Below are 15813 nucleotides of genomic sequence, written 5' to 3'. Positions count from 1 at the left end.
AACACGTAATAGGTGAATATAACTTGCAAGATCGGATTTAGAACATAGATATAATGGCGATAACATAAACGGTTCAGATATGAAATCATGGCACCCGGGCCCAAAGTGACAAGCATTAAGCATGGCAAAGTCATATCAACATCAATCTCAGAACATAATGGATACTAGGGATCAAGCCCTAACAAAACTAACTCGATTACATGATGAATCTCATCCAACTCCTCACCGACCAGCGAGCCTACGAAGGAATTACTCACTCCCGGTGGGGAGCATCATGGAATTGGCGATGGATAAGGGTTGGTGATGACGAAGATCGAAGATCCCCCTCTCTGGAGCCCCAAACGGACTCCAGATATGGCCTCCCGATGAAGAACAAGAGGTGGCGGCGGCTCCGTCTCGCGAAACACGATAATTCTTTCTCCCTTATTTTTCTCCAAAAATATGATTTTATAGCGTTGGAATCAGGGTCTACGGGGCCACCAGGTGGGGACAACCCACCTGGGCGCGCCAGGAGGGAGGGCACTCTGGTGGGTTGTGCTCACCCAGCCCCCCCCCTCCGGTGGTTCTTGGCTCTAGTATTATTCTTTTATTTCATAAAAAATCTCCAAAAAGTTTCGTGCCATTTCGAGAACTTTTATTTCTGCACAAAAACAACACCATGGTAGTTCTGCTGAAAACAGCGTCAGTCCGGGTTAGTTTCATTCAAATAATGCAAATTAGAGTCCAAAACAAGAGGAAAAGCGTTAGGAAAAGTAGATACGACGGAGACGTATCACCCTCCTCCATGGCTGGTGCCCCGAATAAACCCGCAGTCGGCGACCCGGCCGCCACCACCGCCCGTCCTGTGACGAAGAAGAAGAAGCCACGGTCGGAGCTCATGCCGGCGAAGGGTCGCGCGGCTCGGCATTGAATCGGCCAAGATGAGGGAGCTTGACATGGAGGAGGCCGTCCAAATGAAGATTGACGAGAAGCGTGATGCGACATCTATCACCTTGCAAGAAACTTTGCATGGCATGATGACTCAAAAGGAAGTGAGGGACGAGAGGAAACACCAAGGAAAGGAGGAGCAAATGAAGATATACTTGGAGCTCCAAACGAAGAAGCTCGACATGGAGGATGCCGCCAAGAGGAGGAAGCTCGACATGGAGGAGGCTGTCCAAACGAAGAAGCTCGCGATCGAGGTCACCAATCACTAGTGCAGAACTGGGCAATAGCGCTGGTCCGTAAGGCCCTTTAGTGCTGGTTCGGTAACCGGCACTAAATTGTGGGCACTAAAGCCCCCCCCCCCTTTAGTACCGGTTCAGCACGAACCGGTGCTAAAGGGCAACCACGTGGCACGAGCCAGCTTCGGGGGCAGAGAGCCCTTTAGTACCGGTTGGTGACACCAACCGGTATTAAAATGTTGGGGGGGGGGGTTGGGTTTATGATTTCTTTTTCATTTAATTTTGTGTTTTCCATTTAATTCTTTTTCATTTACTAGTATTTTACGATACTACATATTGTACACGTTATGCATATATATATAAATATAATTTTTAGTAGAACCGATCATAATATATATATATATCATTGAATGTCTCACAACCACCATTAATTAGTTCACACATATACACACACATGTATATATATATACAATTAGCTAGCTATCTACAATTTCTCCTAATTGGTGCCTTCGGAGCCAGTGGCATTAGCCTAATTGGTGCCTTTGGAGCACGATAACAATTGGAAGTGGTTCATGGGGGCGGTAGCGGGTAATAGTATTCTCCTTTGGGATCTATGACCTGGTCGAGCAAAAATCCTGCTATTTCCTCTTGAATTGCTTCTATGCGGTCCTCTGCTAGGAGCTTCTCCCGCACCTCTTTGAACTGTTAAGAAGGAGATCAATATGCATGTGTATTAGTTGTGTGACTAGATATCGATAATGGTGTAAAAATTGTGAATAGTGTTCTGAAAAACGTACCCACTCCTGTCTTTGAGATCTGCTCCTTTCGGACGCCATCATGCGAATGTTCTCGCAAACATAGTATGCACACTGATTATTCCCCGGCGCCTGCTTCAGGGCCTTTACGAGAATGGAATTTGATCAGATAATAATTAATCAAGCATGATAATTAAAGAGATGGCAGCTAGCTAGTACTACTTAATTACTTACCTGGGGTCGATACCATTTCAGATTTTGTTTCCATGGGCCTGGAGTGGCCCTGATGAACTTTGCCCAAGCCCTGCCCGCCGACAAAGAAAATGAATAAATGGGTTATTGAATAGTTGTTATCAGGAAATGACGAACTAATTAAATAGGCCGAGATATAGTTAATAATGATTGAAATTACCTGTTGACTATCCCCTTCACAATGGTGTAGTCACTTGCTTTCTTAAGTAGTGAGTATAGTACTTCAACTGTTCCTTCATCAACTTTAATGATTAACAAGATCCAGTGAAATCTGCATGCACACACGTTTGCATGTCTTAATTAAGCGGGCATATGTAAGCAAAAACATGTAGCTAGCTAGTAGGCAAAAACAGAATTTGTAGTACAAGACAGTGTGACTCACTCGAAGTTGTAAGAAAGTAGTATATCTTCATTGTATTTGAGGCGCTTGAAGAACTCTAGCATGCTTTCCTCTACACTTTTTTCGTAATATGAATCTAATTTCCATGTGTATTCATTAATGGTATTTGGGTCAACGAACCCAATGCCATAGCGTCCACCTTTTTTCATTTCATAAATCTTCATCCTGCATAATACCACAGAAAATAATATAGTGAGGATAATTACAGGTAATGATCGATCAAAATGATCACTACAGCTAGCTTGAGACTTAAATTACAGAAAGAAATCACTTACAGACAATAGCAACTGACGATATATTTGTCGAGTGCGTCTTGATTGTATAGCTGAAATAGTTCTGAATACTCAACGGTCACAGCTTTCTCATGGTAGTAATGATCCTTCTTGACATTCACCATGAGGGACTCTCGATTGGAAATCTTGGTAATGTCCATGTACCATTGATGCAATTCATACATTCTCGTTGGGAGCTTCTTGACCTCGTCTGGCTCGACCAAAGGTTGGCCCCGGACATATTTCCGTTTTATTTCCTCCTCTCTAGTCGGAGACATGGGCTCGATCGAGGAGTTGTCCAACAGTGATCATGAGTGTTTCAGCCTGCTCAATATGCTCCTCGGTTATTACCACATTGCCCAGCCCGGGAACGTTAACAGTTTGCCCACAATAATATTGGGCGCGCCTACTCTCATGTGTTGTTGGCACAACAAGCGGGGGGATTGATTGCGCCGCTTGTTCTCCCAGCTGGGGAACGGTTTTACTGCTCCTTTTGCCAGCTGGTTTTCTCGAGCTCGAGCTCGCCTCTTTCTGTAGACATGCTCGATTTAACTTATTGATGTGGCGCTCATAGTCTGTGTCAACAGGCTTGGGAGCTGGTGCTCTAGCCATACGAATGAAGTGGTCAATCTTTTCCACAGGCACTTTCTCCCTTGGCGGCGGTGGCGGTTTCGGTGCAAAATGGGCTTCCACCTCGGCCTTCGATATGGCTACGTTTCCTCCTTGGACTTGTCGTAAGGCCTCTGCGAAAGAGGCGCGAGGCTTAGACCATATTGAAATCGCTTGCCTCCGCCTGTACCTCCAGTACTACCTCGACTTGTACCGCTACGCACCATAGCTGAGGCGGCTCTCTTCCGTGATTGCTGAGGCAGCGAAGACGGCTGACATGGCTGAGTTGGAGGAGGAGGAGTGGCCTGAAGCTGTGCCGGACTTGGAGGAGGAGTGGCCTGAAGCTGTGCCGGACTTGGAGGAGGAGTGGCCTGACGCTTTGCCGGACTTGGAGGAGGAGGAGTGGCCTGAAGCTGTGCCGGACTTGGAGGAGGAGTGTCCTGACGCGTTGGTGGACTTGGAGGAGCGGGAGTCTGCTGACTCGGTGGCGGACTTCGACGAGGAGTCGAATGACGCGGTGTCGGTGGCCTTCGAAAGATGATGCAATCCTTTCTCCATAGGATGATATGATGGTTGGCCTCTCCCAGTGTGTGCTCATCGTCACCTCCAGGAATGTCAAGCTCTAGCCCCGAATATTGGTCCACCACCTCATCAACCAAGACACGAGCATAGCCCGCTGGAATCGGGTTGCAATGGAAGGTTGCCTCGGGGGGATTTGTAAAAGGAAGGGCGTCCGCCACCTTCATGGATATGTTCTTCATTTTGAAGTGTAGCTCGCAGTTAGTGTTCTCCATGATGTCATCCACTGGGTAGCTATCCAGCAATGCATCGCCCGGGGCGGAACCCATGCTGCTTCTCGGCATGGATGAGACGATGCTATCCAATGGTGGATCATCCGCTAGCTGCTGAGACCCCCTTTGCTGGCTAAGTGAGTCGATCTGCTCCTGCTGCCGCTGGAATTTGACTGCCAAGTCCGCGTGCGCTGATTCTAGGCCTTGAAGGCGTTGATAGTCTAGCTTCCTCTACTCCTCCTCCATCTTCCTCTTCTTCTCCTCCGCAATCTTCTTTCTCGCACGGGTTCTGTAGTCGGCGTTCCAGTCCAAAAACCCCTCATACCACGGAATAGCGCCCATGCCTCATGTTCTTCCTGGGTGTTCAGGATTTCCCAGGGCACGCGTAAACTCGTCGTTCTCTCTGTTGGGCTGGAACACCCCCGATCGAGCCTCTTCTATTGCAACAAGTAGCTTATCTTCGGCTCCGTCCAGACATGCCTTCTTCGAAACTTTGCCTGTCTTCGGGTCCAACTCCCCCCATGCGCATAGAACCAGGTCCTGCACCTGGGGGGGCAGCTCAATGTTTCTGGAGTGACACCTGCATCATCCATCTCTTTCTCAGACTTATCCCACTTAGGCATTCCCACCGCATAGCCACCTGGCCCCAGCTTATGGAACTTATCCTTTTTTGCGGCATTGTCCTTGTTTATTCTCGACCGTTCCTTAGATAATTCCGAATCCTTGAATTTCACGAAATCGTCCCAACGAGCACTTTGCTTCTCTAGTGTTCCCTCGAATACTGGAGTCTTCCTTCCTCCCTTGACGTACTTGGCCCATTCACGATTCTTGTGGTTCTTAAATGCAACCGCCATCTTCCTAAGAGCAGCGTCCTTGACTTTCTCCACATCTGCATCTGTGAAATGATCTGGTAGGGTGAAATGTTCCATGAGCGTTTCCCAAAGCAGAAGTTTTTGTCTGTCGTCGACAAAAGTAACTCCTGGACGTGGCTTTGCTGGCTCTCTCCATTCTTGAAGGGACATCGGGAGTTGGTCCTTCACAAGAACTCCGCACTGATGAATGAACTTGTCCGCAATCTTCTTAGGTGCTAATGGTTCGCCATTAGGTTTGATGGCCTCGATATTGTACTTTACGCCCTCCTTCAACTTTTTGTTCAGGCCTTGTTTCCTGTTGCCTGAAGATTTGCTCGATCCAGATGGCTGAAAGAAGAAAGATCGATTCGTTAATATATCTTCAAGTCATTTAAAACATGTGATGATCACCAGATGCATGCTTATATAAATATATATACCTCGCCGGTCTTTGTTGTTTCAAGATCGACATTTTCTTCTTCATGTTCATAGTTCATGACTTCATCAATTCGGTCGTCGCGGTCGAATATCATATCACCCTCCCCGGTGTTGTTTAGATATTCGGAGCCGTCATAATCTTCTTCATTCTGATCATCATCTGGCCCGCGAGGATTGCATATGATATTGAACAGGGCCTCTTCTCCCTCTCTGCCAGTATTGTCCACCATAGGTTTTGTTTAACTAATCCAAAAGAAATATATTCAAATTACAATGCATGGATGCAATCAATTAATAAGGAAAAACTGAATCAATCATAGTACATAATAAGCATCATCGAATATAATCTCGAATACGTCGTCTCGAATAATAGACATAATCTCGAATACATCGTCTCGAATAATATATATAATCTCGAATAAATCATCTCGAATATTATATATCGAATACATCACTAGCTAGCTAGCTATCTAATAAAGATCGAATACTAGAGAGTAATCTAGGCGGTGGACAACCAAAGTGAAGGAACCATCACTGGATCATAGCTCGGGTGATCTCCCCAAAGAACCCGCCAGGTATTGGAGAACCTGACGTCCATAGCAGCCATGTAGCGATGGACGTGCTCGTCCTCCTCCCTGACACAGCGACGTACCACCTCCGGCGGGGCCGGCTCCCTCCGCACTGAAAGTGGCCCACGCGAACGCCACCAAAGGAGATGAGGGTCGACGACGGGACCCGGGGCCGGGTTCCTCACCAAGCGTCGCGCCCCTGAAGGTAGCACCTCCCAGTGCCAGCCCAGCGGAGCCCAGTCCCGGACATGGGTCCTCTGAAGCAGGACGTCGTCGCGAACGGGTCGACGGCGAGGATGCGGGCCGGGCATCGTCGACAACAAATACTATATGCCGCAAAAGTAAAGTAACATTTTTTAAATGATGGATTGTGGTTTCATATATGCAAATTCTAGATTTTATAACTAAAAATATAATAAACTAAAAAAACATCGATCATCGTCTAACAATTTGAAATTAATCTAATTCATCTAGCTAAAACTAACATTTCCAAAATTTCTAATGTTTCTATGTAACTAACATTTGTATAAAAAACAGAAAAAACCTTTGACATTATATATATTATAACTAACATTTCTATATACTATTTGACATTAATCTAATCTAATTAATTAATTCATCTAAAACTTTGTACGAAAAACAAAAAAACAGAAAAAACTAAAAACTAAAAACAGAAAAATTGTGTGTGTGTGTGTGCGCGTGTTGTGTGTGTGTGCATGTAGTGTGTGTGTGTGCGCGCGCGCATGTGTGTGCGCTACGGCCGGCGTCGGCGCGCGGTGGCTTTGATCGATTGGAGGGAGGAGAGGGGCCGGGGGAGGGGCTCACAGCGCGCGCGGGCGAGGTCGAGGCGACGGCGACGGCGAGGCGAGGTCGCGATCCAAGGCGACGACGGCGAGGCGAGGTCGCGATCCAAGGCGACGACGGCGAGGCGAGGGGACGACGACGGGCCGGTGCGGCGACTGGGACAGGCCGGCGACGGGGGCGCAGCGGAGTTGACGGGGACGATGCGACGAGGACGGGGGCGTCGCGGAGTCGACGGGGACGGCGGGATAGGGGCGGCGACGGCGCGGGACGGGGCAGCGACAGAGAGAAGTGGGAGATGAGAAACTGAAACTTTTCGAAGTGTTTTCTTATATAGGGGACACCTTTAGTACCGGTTGAAGCCACCATCCGGTACTAAAGGTCTGTTTTGGCCAGGCCAAGCGGCGGGAAGCGCACCCCTTTAGTACCGGTTGGTGGCACCAACCGGTACTAAAGACCCCCTTTAGTACCGGTTGGAGCCACCAACCGGTACTAAAGGTGGTGCGCTGGCGCAGGTGCGGTGCGGCAATTTTAGTCCCACCTCGCTAGCCGAGGGGCGCCCGCACTGGTTTATAAGCCCCAGTGCGATAGCTCTCTCGAGCTCCTCTCTTAAGCAGGCCTTCCGGGCCTACGTCTGCTGCTATGCCCTGATGGGCCTATTGGGCTAGCGGGCCTGCATCCTGGCCCAATTACAATTTGGGTTTCTAGTCGTATGCAGGCCGCTGTGGCCCAGTAGGTGGGCTTTTTTCATTTAGTTTTTTCTTTTCTGTTTTATTTATTTTTAGTTGTTTTTTTTTCTGATTTAGAGTTTCTTTGTGAATATTTTCGCTTTAGGTACAAAAATTAGAAACTTTCTGTTAGTGCCGGTAGTTTTCAAATTTGAATAGTTTAAATTTTGAATTATTTGAAGTTTGTGTGAATCACTAGTTTATGAATAACTTAACTTTAAAAATACATTTTTCAGTGATTCTTTTTTATTATGTTTAATATTAGTGTATTTTATCATTGTATTCAATTTAGCTGAAAAAATTAGTAAAGGCATGAAAGAATTTGTTTGCACATAAAATTTCTTCGCGTTTCAAATGCCAAAACACATAACTACCCTAACTATTACAGAGATTCCCTCCTGGGTGTGAAACACAGAAGAAAGTGATGATAGTGAAGCCGATCACATCCCAGATCTTTGGGTGTGAAACTTTTTCTTCGCATGTGTCCCTTTGCGCCGTAACCATGGAAAATCTTCATTATTTAACGGGATGCTCAGGTCAATATTCACTGTGAATGGAGCAATTTCATCAAACTTTTCATAATCTCCTGACATGTCTGTCTTGTCATCCACTCCCACGATGTTTCTCTTCCCAGAAAGAACTATGTGCCGCTTTGGCTCATCGTACGATGCATTTGCTTCCTTATCTTTTCTTTTTCTCGGCTTGGTAGACATGTCCTTCACATAGAAAACATGTGCCACATCATTGGCTAGGACGAATGGTTCGTCTGCATACGCAAGATTGTTGAGATCCATATTGTCATTCCGTACTGCGGGTCTTCTGTTACCCCGCCTCGTGTCATATTGACCCATTTGCACCGAAACAAAGGGACCTTCAAAGCACGTCGATAGTCAAGTTCCCATATGTCCTGTATATAACCATAATATGTTTCCTTTCCCGTCTTGGTTTCTGCATTAAAGCGGACACCACTGTTTTGGTTGGTGCTCTTCTTATCTTGGGCGATCGTGTAAAATGTATTACCATTTATCTCGTACCCTTTAAAAGTCATTATATTCGAACATGGTAACTGGGACAGCAAGTACAGATCATCTTCAATAGAGGCGTCATGCATGGTACGTGTCTGCAACCAGCTGGCGAAACTCCTGGTTTGTTCACGTGTAATCCAGTCATCAGACCGCTCCGGGTGTTTGGAGCGTAGCAAATTCTTGTGTTCATCCATATACGGAGCCACCAAGGCGGAATTCTGTAGAACTGTGTAGTGTGCTTCAGTGAGAGAATGTTCGTCCATACATATTATTTGTTCCCCTCCTAGCGTGCCTTTTCCATCCAGTCTGCCCTTATGCCGCGATTCAGGAACACCAATCGGCTTAAGGTCAGGAATAAAGTCAATACAAAACTCAATGACCTCCTCATTTTCATGGCCCTTGGAGATGCTTCCTTCTGGCCTAGCACGGTTATGAACATATTTTTTAAGACTCCCATGAACCTCTCAAAGGGGAACATATTATGTAGAAATACAAGACCCAAAACGTTAATCTCTTCACATAGGTGAACTAGGACGTGCGTCATGATGTTGAAGAAGGATGGTGGGAACACCAACTCGAAACTGACAAGACATTGCACCAAATCATTCTCTAACCTTGGTATGATTTCTGGATCGATTACCTTTTGAGAGATTGCATTAAGGAATGCACATAGCTTCACAATGGCTAATCGAACGTTTTCCGGTAGAAGCCCCCTCAATGCAACCGGAAGCAGTTGCGTCATAATCACGTGGCAGTCATGAGACTTTAGGTTCTGAAACTTTTTCTCTGTCATGTTTATTATTCCCTTTATATTCGACGAGAAGCCATACGGTACCTTAATACTGAGCAGGCATTCAAAGAAGATTTCCTTCTCTTCTTTGGTAAGAGCGTAGCTTGCATGACCCTGATGTATGCTGTCTTTTCCATGCATACGTTGCTGGTCCTCCCGTGCCTCAGGTGTATCTTTTGTCTTCCCATACACGCCCAAGAAGCCAAGCAGGGTCACACAAAGATTCTTCGTCACGTGCATCACGTCGATTGCGGAGAGGACCTCTAGGTCTTTCCAATAGGGCAGGTCCCAAAATATAGATTTCTTCTTCCACATGGGTGCGTGTCCGTCAGCGTCATTCGGAACAGGTTGTCCACCAGGACCCTTTCCAAAGACCACCTTCAAATCCCTGACCATATCATGTACATCAGCACCAGTACGGTGGCGAGGCTTCGTCCGGTGATCCACCTCACCTTTGAAATTCTTGCCTTTCTTTCTTACGGGATGCCTGCTCGAAAGAAATCGACGATGTCCCAGGTACACATTCTTCTTACAATTAGCCAAATATATACTGTCGGTATCATCCAAACAGTGCGTGCATGCGCGGTATCCCTTGTTTGTCTGTCCTGAAAGGTTACTGAGAGCAGGCCAATCATTGATGGTCATGAACAACAACGCCTTTAGGTCAAATTCTTCCCCCATGTGCTCATCCCACGCACGTACACCTGTTCCATTCCACAGTTGTAAGAGTTCTTCAACTAATGGCCTTAGGTACACATCAATGTCGTTGCCGTGTTGCTTAGGGCCTTGGATGAGCACTGGCATCATAATGAACTTCCGCTTCATGCACAACCAAGGAGGAAGGTTATACAAACATAGAGTCACAAGCCAGGTGCTATGGTTGCTGCTCTGCTCCCCAAAAGGATTAATGCCATCTGCGCTTAGACCAAACCATACGTTCCTTGCGTCATATGCAAACTCCTTCCCGTACTTTCTTTCGATTTTTCTCCACTGTGACCCGTCAGCGGGTACTCTTAACTTTCCGTCTTTCTTACGGTCTTCTCTGTGCCATCGCATCGCCTTGGCATGCTCTTTGTTTTGGAACAAACGTTTCAACCGTGGTATTATAGGAGCATACCACATCACCTTGGCAGGAATCTTCTTCCTGGGGCGCTCACCCTCGACATCACCAGGGTCATCGCGGCTGATCTTATAGCGCAATGCACCGCATACTGGGCAAGCGTTCAAATCCTCGTACTCACCGCGGTAGAGGATGCAATCATTAGGGCATGCATGTATCTTCTGCACCTCTAACCCTAGAGGGCAGACAGCCTTCTTTGCTTCGTACGTACTCTCGGGCAATTCGTTGTCCTTTGGAAGCATATTCTTTATCATTACCAGCAACTTTCCAAATCCCTTGTCAGATACACCATTCTCTACCTTTCATTGTAGCAATTCCAGTGTGGTGCCCAGCTTTTTCTTGTCACCTACGCAATTCGGGTACAACAATTTTTTGTGATCCTCTAACATGCACTGCAACTTCTTCTTCTCCAAATCACGTGCGCAGTTTCTCTTTGCATCGGCAATGGCCCGACTTAGATCATCAACGGGCTCATCCGATGCCTCTTCTTCAGCTTCTTCCCGCATTACCGGCTCAGCTTCTTCCCTCATTGTTGTATCATCGTATTCAGGAAACTCATGGCCAGGATAGCTGTCGTCGTCCTCTTCTTCTTCATTGTCTTCCATCATAACCCCTCTTTCTCCATGCTTGGTCCAAACATTATAGTGGGGCATGAAACTGGACTCAAACAGGTGGACGTGAATGGTTCTTGACGTAGAGTAATTGTGACCATTCTTACAGCCAGCACATGGACAAGACATAAAACCATCCGCCCGCTTGTTTGCCTCAGCCGCAAGTAGAAAAGTACGCACGCCATTAATGAACTCGGGAGAGTATCGGTCATCATACATCCATTGCCGGCTCATCTTCAATACACAGCACCGAAAACACCAAATTAATACAATACATAAAGTTCATACATAAAGATCATACAACACTTAAATGCAACAAACAAATAACTCTCTAGCTAAAGAATTTAAATGCAACAACAAATGCGATCAAGATCGCAACTAAGGTAACAATTGATCCAACAGCATAATGATACCAAGCCTCACTATGAATGGCATATTTTCTAATCTTTCTAATCTTCAAGCGCATTTTCTCCATCTTAATCTTGTGATCATCGACGACATCGGCAACATGCAACTCCAATTCCATCTTCTCCCCCTCAATTCTTTTTAATTTTTCCTTCAAATCCTCGTTTTCTCTTTCAACTAAATTTAACCTCTCGACAATAGGGTCGGTTGGAATTTCCGGTTCAACTACCTCCTACATACAAATATCTATGTCAACTTGATGGGCATAATTTGTCATAAACACGAAATGCAATGAATAGTTTTAAAAGAGAATATACCACATCCGAACCATAACCCGGACGAGGGCCGACGGGGACGGATATCAAAACCATGGCACTATGTATAACAAACAGCGTATGGGTAAGATAATTATACGAGTAACTATATATCCAAATCACACAAACATCAATTTTTTTATATAAAACTTCATGAACAAGAGGCTCACCACAAGGTGGTGCCGGCGACGGGACGTTGCGAGCGATCGACGGTGGTTACGACGGAGATTTAGAAGGTACTAAGTAAACCACACCTACATATGCAAACTAAGTGTTATTTTTGACCTCAAATTGCATATAAATCAAATACTAGCACATATATATAATTCCTCCCAAATTACTAAACTCAAAATCAATCACTATATAAAGCATTGCACGAGCTAATCTAGCAATGAGAGATGAAAGGACAAAGTTGCTAACCTTTGTGATCATTTGAATGGATGGGGGCCTTCAAATCTTGACAAATTTTGGGCAAAATATGTGATGAGCTTGAGAGTAAGAGGGAAAAGAACAGAGAGGAGAGGGGAAAGGGGAAGAACAGAGCAAGCTCAGGTGGACGAAGGGTCTATGTAGGACGACCTTTAGTACCGGTTCGTGATACGACCCGGTACTAAAGGTGCTGGAGGGGCCCCGGACTGACAACATCCTGCCACCACTCACTTTAGTACCGGTTCATGGCACGAACCGGTGCTAAAGGTTCGCCACGAACCGGTACTAATGAGAGCGGCCGGCTAGCCGTTGGAACCGGCACTAATGCACACATTAGTGCCAGCTCAAATTCAAACCGGCACTAATGTGCTTCACATTTGACCCTTTTTCTACTAGTGAATGCTAACACCAAGGCAGAAGAGGTGGCGCTAGCAATCATGAGCGTGGTTCGAGAGCTGACAAAAGGAGATGTTTGACCAAGATGACATGAACTAGGCAGGAATCGGTCGTGGACTATGGCCGTTCTTTTTGAACGTTGGCAAGTGTGCCAGCCGCTGCCTTTGTTTCCGGCGAGAAAACTTGGGGGTTGTTCATTTTGAAGGCTGGCAACGGGTGTCGACCGTTGGCTTTGTTGCCGGCGAGAGAACTTGGGGGGTTGATCATTCTATAGGCTGGCAAGCATGCCAGCCGCTGGTTTTTTTTGCCGGCGTGAGAACTCGGGGGGAGGGGGGTTGATCATTTTGTAGGCTGGCATATGTATGCCGGCCGCTGGCGGTCTGGCTAGCATGAACTATGGCTGCTAGCATGAACTACGACCCTGGTGACAAAATTTCATTTCCATTGATCCATAGTTCCACACGAAACAAATATTGCCACAATACTTGTCAAAAGAAATGCTCATGTCCCTTACTAAAAACATCACACCAATACTTTGCAAAAGAATATGATATAACATCACACCACACGTATAGACATATGTAGAACCTGTTTTGCACTTACCGAAACAAAAACTCTCGCGTTTGCACCAGAAATCAAGATCTAGATGACAAAGCCACCACACTTAGTTCTCTCAGACCACATTGCATTCACTTCAAACATTATAGTAACCCAAACATAGGTTTCGAAGCATAATGTAATGATCCACAATTTCATGGGAAACTTACACCATAGAAGACTCCCCTACTTGTAAAAGCAAAGCATAACGCATGATCCGGGCATGCGTACATCGTTTGTGCATTTGGATTGGTCAATTGTTATTATCAAGTTCCACCACTGGCATAGCTTTTTTAGCCACATTGATAGGCATGCACCTTTCGACGTGCTACAATGGGTATTAACTGCTCGTCACGAGGATGGAGCATGCATGACACACACAGATGATGAAACAAATTAATTGTGCTTGTGAAATTGGAAGAATGAAAGATATTTGTTGTTGTAACTTCTTCTCTGCCTAATGGAGTGGGAGAATGAAGATATCAAGGGGGAGTGGGCGGTTCTAAAAAGAGCGAAGGGTCAAACATAGGAATACCTCATCTATTTTAGAGGAACTTGATGATTTCCCCGCGCGTTGCTACGGGATTTTAAATATTAATTTTGGATAAATTCTGTATAAATGAAATGATCTAAATCAAAAACTATTATTTTCGGAAGTAATTGTCTGTGGACAAAGAGTATGCATGTACGTTGAGTCATCGGAGATGGAAAAATTAAATTGGGGTACGCATGTGCCATAATTGTTTTAGTGGATGATGAAATGACACATTTGGTGACATGGAGGGTTGTATGTTGAGATAATTAGAGTTAGCGGGAAACAACTATTTAGATATAATAGATGAGGGAGTATGCTAGAATGTGCTTGGCTCGCGGGTGTATTGAGTTGCTGCTTGTCCTGCTTTTCAGGGCACTTGATGTAGGAAGGTGTTGTGGTGACGTGCCATAGTACAAGTCACATGTGTAATCAACACAGCAGCGAAGATGCAATAATTGTAAGCCTACCTTTCTCTTTTATAAAAGACTTGAGAGATACATAGCACAGAAATGACGTCATGTATCCTATGATAAGTGAATAGCCCAGAAACCTTTGATTATGAGATTGGTCCTCCTGTAGGCCACATGCTATGAGTACTTTGGACGAAGATTTCCCTGACCCTTTTCCTCTTCTAATTACTAGCACAAATGTTCGTGCGTTGTACAAAAATATATTTAACCACACTCCTCTATCTAAATAAGTATGACCTAAAACATAAGTGATTATTTGATTTATGATCCACATCTATTTCTAGTATGAAGAAAAAAAATATGATTTCAGCCTAAGAAATGTGTTCGGGTTGTGGCTTTCCTAGTTTTATCCCGCCTCCCTATTTCAGGTGCTATCCACCCACACTGGTATACTAATTGTATGTTTGTGCATCGCTATGGAGAAAAAAAGTATCCCCACATCTTTCTTGATAACAACCACCATGCACCAAAACACCCACTAGAACACCGTAGTTGCGGCACCACATCATCTTGATGGTGCCGTCTGACGAGGAGGTGGACGTGTCTTCTTATCTGACTGCCATCCATCCCGATGATGATGTATCAGAATTGCGCTACAGCGTGATATTATAAGATAGAGACATAGATATTAGATAGACATTCTTGCAATCCAAAAGTCAATGTGTCCTCCTGAATTGTTGGCCCATGTGCCTACGTACAAGCCCAGCTTCTCTCCCTCTCTCTCTCTCTCTCTCGCGCGCACACACTCCTTGCCGCTGCTTCCAATCTGAGGCACATCACCACATGTGTGCACATCGGCAGCGTAAATCCCCGCCCCACCGCCGCTGCATAATTCCCCGTGGCCACCAACTACATCTTCCTAGAGGACTCACTACCTGTGATACCATGTTTTCTCCTCTCGTCAGCCCACAATCACTATCTCTATCTCTACTACTTAAAAAAATGTAAGGTTTCCGTTTCACCCTCTCCTTCGTCTAAACTCTCTATATATGGTCCCGTTTTCCCTTCTCATGTTTGATTTTTTGTCCCATCTTTGATTTTTCTCCCAAATAATAATATTCTTCTTTGGTAAGTTAACAAAGTCTTACCAAATATGTGCTCAACAATAAGATGGCGTTTTTCTTCCCACCTTTTATCTTTCTCCTAAATAATATTTTCTTTGGCAAATTAATAAATTCTTATCAAGTGCTTAACAATAATATGACATGTAAATCATAGCAATTGCATACAAAAACTTGCTAAGATTTTAGCGCACCAATTTAATAATTGACATTCAATCACGGCCTAATCTATTAGAATATTTTTTTCCAGGGATAATCTACTAGAATGTTTATACTCCTATTGCAACGCATAGACAATTATCTACTCGAGTTATAATCCGTCATTAAATTATCATGCACGTATGAGTGTCATGCAACGTGCAACCCATCTCTCCTTGCATGTGAGAATATATCCTTTGCAGTATGCGCATGCGCGCTCATTGCCAAGGGAT

The sequence above is a fragment of the Triticum urartu genome, chromosome 4A (genome assembly GCF_056163025.1).
Source record: "Triticum urartu cultivar PI428250 chromosome 4A, HENAU_Tu73, whole genome shotgun sequence".
Taxonomy (NCBI): Eukaryota; Viridiplantae; Streptophyta; class Magnoliopsida; order Poales; family Poaceae; genus Triticum; species Triticum urartu.
Note: the sequence above shows the minus strand (reverse complement) of the source record.